The following is a 9,274-nucleotide window of genomic DNA, read 5'->3' on the forward strand; positions in this document are numbered from 1 at the left end:
AATTATATGTTTTAACTTACTGCATACCAAAGTGTATATGTATATGTATATAACATATATAGAGCAGAATGAATTTAAATCACTTTACCTTTCAGTCCCTCGGTTTCACCCAGTGTGTTTCGAAGAATCTAAAGCTCTGTAAAATATTCTAGTTATATTAAAAGAATTAGAACACTCTTTGACATAAATCACAGCAAGATCCTCTATAGGCCACCTCTTAAAGTAATGGAAATAAAAACAAAAATAAACAGATGGGACCTAATTAAACTTAAAAGCTTTTGCACAGTGAAGGTGACTATAAACAAGGTGAAAAGACAACCCTCAGAATGGGAGAAAATAATAGCGAATGAAACAACTGACAAAGGATTAATCTCCAAAATCTAGAAGCAGGTCATTTAGCTTAATACCAAAAAAACAAAAAACTCAATCAAAAAGTGAGCAGAAGGCCTAACCAGATATTTCTCCAAAGAAGACACACAGGTGGCTAATAAACATATGAAAAGATGCTAGCACAACATCGCTCATTATTAGAGAAACGTAAATCAAAACTGTATCAAGGTATCACCTCACACCAGTCAGAATGACCATCATCAAAAAATCTACAAACAATAAACGCTGGAGAGGATGTGGAGACAAGGGAACCCTCTTCCCCATTCATGGGAATGCAAACTGATATAGTCACTGTGAACAGTATGGAGATTCCTCAAAAAACTAGGAATAAAACTACCATATGACACAACAATCATACTATCGGGTATATACCCTGAGGAAACCAAAATTGAAAAATACACATGTACCCCCCCAATGTTCATTGCAGCACTATTTACAACAGCTAGGACACGGAAGGAACCTAGATGTCCATCAACAGATGAATGGATAAAGAAGTTGTGGTACATACACACAATGGACTGTTACTCAGCCATAAAAAGGAATGTGTTGGACTCAGTTCTAATAAGGTGGATGAACCTAGAGCCTATTATACAGAGTGAAGTAAGTCAGAAAGAGAAAAACAAATACCATATATTATCACATAAATGTGGGCTTCCCGGGTGGCTCAGAGGGTAAAGAATTCGCCTGCAATGCGGGAGACCTGGGTTCAATCCCTGGGTTGGGAAGATCCCCTGGAGGAGGGCATGGCAACTCACTCCAGTATTCTCGCCTGGAGAATCCCCACAGACAGAGGAGTCTGGTGGGCTACAGTCCATGGGGTCACAAAGAGTCAGACATGACTGAATGACTAAGCATACAATGCAGAAATATGGAATCTAGAAAGATGGTACTGATGAACCTATTTGCATGGCAGTAATGGAGACACAGACATAGAGAATAGACGTATGGACACAGTGGGGGAAGGAGAGGGTGGGGCAAATGGAGAGAGTAGCATTGAAACATATACATTACCATATGTAAAATTAGATAGTCAGTGGAAATTTGCTATATAATGCAGGGAGCTCAAATTCAGTGCTTTGTGATAACCTAGAGGGGTGGGATGGGATGGGATGGGAGGTGGGAAGGAAGTTCAAGAGGGAGGGAATATACATATACTTATGGCTGATTCATGTTGATATATGGTAGAAACTAGCACAATATTTTTAAGCAATTATCCCCCAATTAGAAATAAATTTTTAAAAAAGAGAAAAAAAAGGAATTAGTGTCACTACACTAAGCAGTACTGCTTCACTCTTTGACGGTGCTTTTGTTTCCAGCTAATAAAATCTGATGGAAGTGTTAGTCGCTCAGTCATGTCCAACTCTTTTTGGAGAGGGTTCAGGGCATGTTAGAATGGGGGCCGGGAGAGGTGAGGCTGCAGGAAAAGGAAGGTGTGAGCTGACCCCCGCCACCTCCTCAGGTCACAGTCTGTAAGCTTTTCATTTTCTCTGGGTTCCACCTCCTTTCTCCAGGAGTCTAGTCTCTATGGGGGCCTCCCACCTTTGAGTCTGTAGAGGAGGAGTGGGTGACCCCCTGATTGCCTGGGTCTTAACGACCTCTCCAGAGTTGGGCCCAGGGGTGGGGTGGGTGATCTGTCCAAGGTTACTCAGAGGGTCGGTGGCAGGACTGGGACTCACACCAGGCCTCCTGGGTCCCCTTAGGAGCCACATTCCCAGCACCTGAGTCCCCAAGACCCCTATCTCATAAAGTTGGTCAGGGAGCTACAGCATACTCCTCCTTGACAGGCATTGGGAAGCGGGCACTCAGGAGGCTGGCAGAGCTGGGGTACAGGCCCTCAAACGGTGGCACAGCTGGAGTGTGGGGTCACATCATGGGCTGGCAGGGATGGCTGTGGGGGTGCTGCTGCTGCTGTTGCTTCTTCTGGTTCACTTTGTGCTCATTTACCTGCCAATTTTGGAACCAGATCTTCATGTGACTTTTCAGTAAGCCCCTGTTAGCAGCCAGCTCTGATTTTCCCTGGATGGTCATGTAATGACTGTACAGGAATCCCTTCTCCAGCTCCAGGCACCGGTGATCAGTGTAGCTGTCTTGTTATTTTAGTCCCTAAGTTGTGTCTGTCCCTTTTGCAATCTCATGGACTATAGCCCGTCAGGCTCCTCTGTCCATGGGATTTCCCAGGCAAGAATACTGGAGTGGGTTGACATTTCCTTCTCCAGGCGATCTTCCAGACCCAGGGATCGAGCACGTGTCTCTTGCATTGGCAGGCGGATTCTTTAATATGAGCCATCAGGGAAGCCAGTTTGGTTTAGACTACATAGTTTTTGTCTTTGGTCCCGGTCTTACCCCTGCCATTGCCACCTTGCCATGCTACACCACATCCACTCACAAGAAATCTGGCTTTGCCCTCCGGGTGAGGACGGAATGCCTGAGCTGCAGAGGGACTGCACCAGGAGACCAGGGCCAGGCCCCCGGGGACATGGGCGCCACGCACTAAAGATCCATGTGTGTGTTGGTCGCTCAGTCATGGTCGACTGTCGGTGACCCCATGGACTATAGCCTGCCAGGGCCCTTTGTCCATGGGATTCTCCAGGCAAGAATACTGGAGTGGGTTGCCATTCCCTTCTCCAGGGGAATCTTCCTGATCCAGAAATCAAACCCTGGTCTCCCACATTGGAGGCATATTCTTTACCTTCTGAGCCACCAGGGAAGCCTCTAAAGCTCAGAGGAGGCCTAAAAGCCAGCAGGGGTGGACTGGCGGTGGGAGCCCATTTGCCCCTTGGTGCAGAGAAGGGTGCATCTGAGTAGCTGGTGAAGACTGGGTACCGCAGGAGCCTGCGGGTCGAGGTCAGGTTTGGGGTGTGGGGACTGTAGGCTTGTGGGCCCAGGCTGAGACGTGGGCCTGGCGGGTCCAGGTTCCCAGGGGAATCCATGTCCAGCACACAGCCCACCAAGCACGTAGGCCACGTCAGGTACACGGTGTACATGCCTTTCCCCGCTGTGTCTGCTGGGCCCTGCAGGCTTGGAGCAACTATTCACCTGCACTCCTGGCCCTTATAGATGCTTTTCAATTGACCATTGAAAGAAGTGCTCCTTCCTTTAAATTTTTTTCTTTTTCTTTTCTGCATTGGCTCTGTGGTATCCTTGAGTTTCTTACACCTGGAAAGCACCACAGTGGAATTTCAGACAGGAGAGGGCTGTTCTTTTCTTATAAAGTGTGTGAAGGAATATTTTGAATGGAAGGCTAGGAAAGGCAAATCTTTATGACAATTAGCAAAGGCTATATATAAAGATCTGGATATACAAACAGATTCCTTTAAAATCATCACTAACCTCACACTCCTGAAAGTCAGTATTTCATCTGCAGGTACTGGTTTGAAGACCATTTCTTGGCCTACCACCAAAACAGTAGAGGTGGAATCAAATGATAGATAAGATATACTTATCTTATCTATACAGTTCGGGGGTAGAATCCTCAGAACTCGATAATAAATTGAATTGGGGTAGAGAGTAAGGGAGAAGTAAGTGTCAAGGAAGACTCCACAGTAGAGCTGCTATTTGTTGAGACAGAGAAGACAAGGGAAGAAGATGGCTTCATAGTTTTTTTATCTTGTTTTGTTTTAGACAATTTATTGATTGATATTTTATTAAGTTATAACTCTAATGTTTTGGCTAAGTTTATTAAATAGAAATGATTATTGGCACATAAGGTAACATTATTTCCAAAATGATTTCCCCTTTTAAAATATCTTTCCTCACCCTCAACATTCAAATTCTTAGCAGCTTCTCAGACTCAAGTTCATACTCAAATTTTATTGTGACGAGCTGAATGATTACATATTCAAGCTTAATTGATATGAATAGTGGGAAGTTTATTCTAACACAGTTTTAGCTATAGTAGAATGCAGCAAAACTATATTGCTTTTCTTCTGTGGCCCCTACTAAGAAATACAAAGAAGGGACCCATGCTTCCTGTGTGCCTAGCTCAGTGCCTGGTACATAGTAAGTGCTCAGTAAATAGTTGAGTCACATATAGAATATTCACCTACTAAATTTTTTATAAGACATTTAAAAAGAAATGGGGCATTTTTACATAGACACATAAACATACAATTCAACTATTTCTTAGGATTCCTTTAGCTTGCCAACTAAATAATGTAGCTCACCATCCAGTTCTACAAGAATGAAGTCCTTAGCCACTGCAGTCGCTGATCTTCAACACACCCTGAAAAGAGTTCCAGACAGAGAGCAGGAACGAGGCACTCTGTGCTCTAGGGAAATTTGGTAGAACAGGCCTTCAGGTAGTTAGATCTTTTCAGAAGACTTCATGAGCCTGATTTTTTTTAGTATCTTCTCACATCTAGAAGAGCACTAAAATCATTAACAGAGACATCTGCTCCTTGTGACTATCAGCAACCTTCTCTGCACTAGCAGCAAACCTCTGCCAAAATGTATGTTTGACTGCACGTATTCCCCTTCATCAAAATCACATATATACTGACCTCTGCCAGACTCCCACCTCTGGCAAGCAGATTCTCAGAGCCATCTGAGAGGCTGTGTCCTGGACTGTAGTCCTCATAATCACCCCCACTCCAACAAAACTTAACTCACAGCTCTCAGTTTGGGTATCTATTTTCAGTCCACACACTCTTACGCTCATATTACATTCCCATATATAACCTTTTAGTAATAACTGAGGCTTTTAAATGGTAAGTTTATGCCCACATGAGGGCTTCCCTGGTGGCTCAGAGGTTAAAGTATATGCCTGCAATGCAGGAAACCCCTGGGTCGGGAATATCTCCTGAAAAAGGAAATGGCAACCACTCCAATATTCTTGCCTGGAGAATCCCATGGATGGAGGAGCCCGGTGGGCTAAGAGTCGCAAAGAGTCACGGGGTTGCAAAGAGTCGGACATGACTGAGCGACTTCACTGCACTCACTTATGCCCACATGAACTTAATTTAATAAACTTATTTAATAAACAAAATTTATTAATTCAATAAGCTTATTATTTAATAAACTTATTAAATATTAATATGTTCACAACATTAACGTTTTGAAAATATTAAAAAGCCATTCTTCTCAAAGGTCCCTGCTGCTGCTGCTGCTAAGTCGCTTCAGTCGTGTCCGACTGTTAGTGACCCCATGGACTGCAGCCCACCAGGCATTCTTCAGTCTCCATTTTTCTTGTGCAAGTGGTCGATATATTAGACTGGGGTCTTTAACTTGTGCAAAATATCACATCTGCTTTTAGTGCACATGTCTGCCCCCACCCTCTTCCTGCTCGGCCAGTGTCGTGATGCACTTTGCGGCTGTGACATCGCCAGCGTGGGAACCGAGAAAGACTGGCCACTTCATCGGTCGCTTCAGTGCCTGCTCTGATCCTGCCCCATGCCCCCAGCATGCATTGCGCTGGCCTTGAGGCCCCGCCCCTGAAACCGCCAGCCACGGCGTCCTGGGGTTTGTAGCTGGGTCTCCAGGCGGTCCTCCTCGGTTCTTCAAGGGCATCCTCGCCTGGCGCTTTCTTTTCCAGCGTGTGTGGGCCGAACCTGCACCATTCAGCCCTAAAATGGGCCCAGGCGGCCACTGGGCCACAGAGCAGCGGGTAAGGGCCTCGCCTCGGGGACTGCGTTCGGGAGGCCGGTGACCGTTGGTTTGCGGGGCTGCCTGAAAACGGAAGGCCCCAACGTTCCCAGCTCCTGCCTCCGAGTACCACCGACAGTATTCGCGCCACAGTCGCTGCGCACCGCCCTGCGCCAGGCGCCAGTCAGACAACCGTCCCTGCCCTCGAGGGGCTTGTCTTCCTGGCGCAGGCCTTGTCGGTTTCTGTTTATCAGGCTGAATGAGCTCTCTTCTATTCCTACCTCAATGTGAGCTTCGTGTTTATATCCCCAATAAGTGAGTATTGAACTCTTAAAAAATTTGCCGCCATTTATTGCGTAGTATATACTTACACATATGTGTGTACACGTGATACGAATATAGATGAATATGTGTGTGATTTTATGTGGGTAAATAGACTTCAAAGAATTAAATATTTTTTATTACATTAATAGCATTCATAGATGTACTTGCATTCATGGGATAAGCTCCATTAAGATAGGTATCAGTACGTGTGTATGTATCATATGTGTACATAGGCAGACATTGTTGGATTTGATTTGTTAATATTTTATTTAGGATATTTGCACTTATATTCATAAGTGTTATTGTCTATATAAATGTTTTGGTGGAGTATACAGTACTTGTCTGGCTTGGCAATCATTGCTCTTTAACTTTCAAGAAATGAGTTCATTGACTTTTTTCTTCTTGTGAAGTTTGTATATTATAAGGATTTTCTGTTCTTTGCTTGTGTGATAAACCTCACCTGTGAAACACTTTCAGCCTTGTGTCTGTCACTTTTTGGGTAAATGAGAGCCTTTTGTGTACTTTTCTGTTTTTCCTTCATCAACTTTTAATTTTATTGATCTTGATTGTTTTCTGTTATACTGATTTTCCCGCTTTTAAGCTTGTTTAGTTTCTAGCTTCTTAACTGAATCTTTTATTTACTTGTGATCTTTAAAATACTAAATTAATTTAATGCTCTTCTTATTTTTAATTTCTAAGAGCTGCTAAAACTGCATCCATGAACTTTGAATATGTGATATTTTATTTTTCTGAATGGTTCTAACTAGAGAGTAATTTCCATTTTTATTTTCTTTTTAATCTATTGGTTTATTTAGGAGTGCTATTTCAAGTCTTCAAACTAGACAGTTTTTTAAAAATCTGTTTTTATTTTTGACTTATTTATTTGCTTTATGTTAGAAAATGTAGTCTACATAATATCTTTGAAGTGTATTAAGTCTTTGGTTACCTAGCATATCATCAATTTTTATAAGTATTTTATGTGATTTGAAAGGAAATTCTTTATTAGGTACAGGGTTTCCTCTATTTATTTTGTTGCTTTTGTTTAGTTGCTAAGTCAGATCTGACTCTTTTGTGACCCTATGGACTGTAGCCCAAGACTGTTCATTGGGAGGGTCAAATCTTGTGTATATGTACTACTTTTTTTGCTCACTTGATCTATAGATCATTGAGATAGGTTGAAATGTCTCACCATGTTTTTGTGAAATGTCAAGTTTCCCGTAATTCTGTCAGGCTTTGCTTTGTATATTTTGAGGCAATCTTAGGTATGTAAAAGTTATAAGTATTATAGCTCTTTGATGGATTGTTGCTTCTATTATTATGTTGAGTCTCAATTTCTCCTTATTAATGCCTTTCCTTTAAATTCTATTTTGTCTGATAGAATGTTGTTAAATCAGTGTTGTTCTGATTACCATTGGCATGGTGTAGTATTTTCTGTTTCTTTGTTTTTTTGTTGTGGTAAAATATGCATGACATAATATGTCTAAATGTATATTTCAGGGGCATTAAATTGTTCCTATTACCACAATCCATCTTCACAACTTTCATCATCCGCAACTGAAATTCTGTACTTATTTAACACTAATTCTTCATTACTGCTTCTGTCTCCTGATAGCCAGTATACTACTCTGTGTCCATGAATTTGACTATTCTAGAAACCTCATTCAAGTGGAATTGTAGAAGTTTTGTCCTTTGTGTTATTTACTTAGCATGATGGCTTCTAGGTTCATCCTAGAAGTGTTGTGGTCTGTGTCAGGATATCATTTTTTATATTCTGTGGTCTGTGTCATTTTTTAAGACTGAATAATTCCACTGTATGTATATACCTACTTTCTTTAGTCATTCATCTGTTAATGGATATTTGGATTGTTTTTACCTTTTGGCTTTTATGAATAATGCTGCTGTGAACATTGGTGTACAAACATCTGTTTAAATTACTGCCTTTGAATCTTTTGGTATTTACCTAGGAATGGAATTGTTGGATCATATGGTAATTCTGTGTTTAATTTCTTGAAGTACCATGACAGTTTTCCATAGCAACTGCATCATTTTCCTTTCTCACCAGCATCCATTTCTTTATTTTGAACTTTTTGATATGCTTTTGCTTTGTGGATGGGTTTTATAAGCAACATTTATAGCTACATTGTCTAGTTTGATTGTCCAATCTGTCTTTAAATAAATGGAATGAATCCACTTTTATTATTGTGATTACTGAAGAAACAGGGCCAGAGTTACTTCTCTTTTGTGTTTTTTGTATATCACACTTCCCTGTCTGCTGCTGAAATTTTCTGAATCATCTATACCCCTCCTGTCTGTCTTTCTGTCAGTCATTCTATGTGTTATTTATTTTTCCAGCTCTGTTTAGGCTCCATAGATTATGTTATTTTAGTGTGTTACCTTAGTACATATTTGTCCATAAAATTTTCTGACAAAGTCAGTCATTTTAAAAGTATTTGTTTCTGTTGACAATAACAATAATCTGTTGTGTTTTTTTCATAACAAGGATCTTAAGGTACAATGCTCATTAAACTTCTTCCCACCCAACCCTGTTATTGTTTCAGTATTTTAATTTTAACTTTAAAATGTAATCTTTCATTATATTTATAGACATAATACATATTTTTTAAATGGTTATTTCAGTAATCTTTTCTGATACAATGTTCTTTCATTTAAAAGACCACTTTTGTGGTGGTTAAAGGTGTGGATCCTGGATTTGTATCCAGGTTCACCACTTATTTTGTGCTTTGATTTCTTTATGTCAAGTGAATGTAATACCAGTTTACTCATGTTAAGTGGGTTTAAGACTAGTGCCTAACTCAGAGAGACTTTGTGAGGATTTAATAAGTGAATATGTGTAACTATGTCTTTGTCTCCCATTGTTAATTGGAATTACCACAAATTTAGTGGCTCAGAGCAACACAAATGTATTATTTTACAGTTTTGGAGGTCAGAAGTCTAAAATGTGTAAAATGTGTTCAGTGTT

General features: G+C 41.0%; 1 pseudogene; it reads right to left on the reverse strand.

Moving 5' to 3' along the window:
- Nucleotides 1–2,142: 2,142 nt before the first annotated feature.
- On the reverse strand, nt 2,143–2,915 carry LOC136169347 (homeobox protein CDX-1 pseudogene; annotated as a pseudogene).
- Between the last annotated feature and the right edge of the window lie 6,359 nt (nt 2,916–9,274).

Source organism: Muntiacus reevesi, chromosome 5 (assembly GCF_963930625.1).
Source record: "Muntiacus reevesi chromosome 5, mMunRee1.1, whole genome shotgun sequence".
Classification (NCBI taxonomy): Eukaryota; Metazoa; Chordata; class Mammalia; order Artiodactyla; family Cervidae; genus Muntiacus; species Muntiacus reevesi.